Genomic DNA, 2262 nt, shown 5'->3' with positions numbered 1-2262 from the left:
GGTTGAACAATGACTTTCATCTCCTACACAAACCACTCCTTCAAGACTAGGAGAGGTGGCAGCTTTATCTAATGCATAGATACCAACACAGAGAGTCAAGGAAAATTAAGAAACAGAGGAAGATATTCAAAATGAAAGAACAAGATACAGACATACCTTGTTTCATTGCACTTCACTTTACTGCACTTTACAGATACTATGTTTTTTTTACAACTTGAAGGTTTGTGGCAACCCTGCATTGTCAGATGATGGCTAACAGTTTTTAGAAATAAGGTATTTTTAAATTAAGGTATGTACATTGTGTTTTAGACATAATGCTACTGCATGCTTAATAGACTACAGTATAGTGTAAACATAACTTCTATATGCTTTGGGACACCAAAAAATTCGTCTGACCCACTTTACTGCATTAGTCCCTTTATTGCAGTTCTGGAACTGAACCAGCAATATCTCCAAGGTATGCCTGTAAAACTTCAGCAAAGACCTTAATTAAACAGTAATAAGTGATTTACCTGATAAAGAGTTCAAAATAACAGTCATAAAGGTCAGGAAAGGTCATAACAGTCACTGCGATCAGGAAAACAATGTATGAACAAAGTGAGGATTTCAATCAACAGAAAATAAAACAAAGTACCTAACAGAAATCACAGAGCTAAAGAATACAATAACTGAACTAAAAAATTCAATAGACAGGTTCAACAACAGACTAGATGAAGTGGAAAAAGGATCCAAGAACTTGAAGACATGGCAGTGGAATTCATACAATCAAAGAAGAAAAAAAAAAAAAAAGAATTAAAAAGAGTGAAGATAGCTTAAGGGACTTCCCTAACTTCAGGAAGGAAACAGATACCCAAATTTAGGAAGACCAGAGAGTTTCAAATAAGATGACTCCAAAGAGACCCAAACCAAGACATTATAATTAAAGTCTCAAAAGTTAAAGACAATGAGAGAATTTTGAAAGCATCAAGAGAAAAGCAACTTGTTACCTACAAGGGAACCCCCATAAGACCATCAACAGGTTTTTTAGCAGAAACGTTGCAGTCTCATGATATATTCAAAGTGCTAAAAGAAAAAAAAAATTTGCCAACCAGAATACTCTATCCAACAAAGTTGTTCTTCAGAATTAAAGGATAAAGAGTTTTCCAGAGAAACAAAAGATGAGGAGTTCAGCACCACTAGACCAGCCTTAAAAGAAATGTTAAAGGGACTTCTTTAAGCTGAAACAAAAGGGTGCCAAATTAATAACAGGAAAATATATGAAAGTATAAATCTCACTGGTACACGGAAATACATAGTTAAATTCAGAATAATCTAATGTTCTAATGGTGGTGGGTTAATCACTGAAAGATCTAGTATGAAGGTTAAAAGACAAAAGTAGTAAAAATAGCAATAACTACAGTAATTTGTTAGTGGATACAGTAAGTCCCCTACATACGAATCTTCAAGCTGCAAACTTTCAAAGGTGCAAACGTGCGTTTGCATGTCCAATCACGTTAGTTCACACGTCTGGCGTACATTGTCACATGCGTACTTCCTTTACAAGTGGTTGTGCTTTTGTGTAACTTACTGTACAGTACTGTATAGTGTACAATAGTACAGTATCTTTATTTCAAGCCCAGGATGTCCAGAAGCAAGCATAAAAGCTGCAGTGATGTAGCTGGTACTGCTAAGAAGCGCCAGCTGTTGTACTGTACCACTGTACTTTTCAAGGTACTGCACTGTAAGATTAATAATGTTTTCGGACTTCCCTCATGGTGCAGCAGTTAAGAATCTGCCTGCCAATGCAGGGGACACAGGTTCGAGCCCTGGTCTGGGAAGATCCTACATGCCGTGGAGCAACTAAGCCTGTGCACCACAACTACTGAGCCTGTGCCCTAGAGCCCGTAAGCCACAACTACTGAGCCTGCGTGCCACAACTACTGAAGCCCACGCGCCTAGAGCCCGTGCTCCACAAGAGAAGCAACCACAATGAGAAGCCCCCGCACCACAACGAAGAGTAGCCCCCGATCGCCGCAACTAGAGAAAGCCCACGCGCAGCAACAAAGACCCAAAACAGCCAAAAATCAAAATAAATAAATAAATAATTTTTTTAAAAATCTGTTTAAAAATGTTTTCCTTACTTTCTGTTTGTTTGTTATGTATTATTTCTGTGAAAAGTATTATAAACCTATTACAGTACAGTACTATATAGCCGATTGTGTTAGTTGGGTACCTAGGTTAACGTTGTTGGACTTATGAACAAATTGGACTTATGAACGTGCT

This window comes from Eschrichtius robustus, chromosome X, assembly GCF_028021215.1.
Source record: "Eschrichtius robustus isolate mEscRob2 chromosome X, mEscRob2.pri, whole genome shotgun sequence".
Taxonomy (NCBI): domain Eukaryota; kingdom Metazoa; phylum Chordata; class Mammalia; order Artiodactyla; family Eschrichtiidae; genus Eschrichtius; species Eschrichtius robustus.
Note: the sequence above shows the minus strand (reverse complement) of the source record.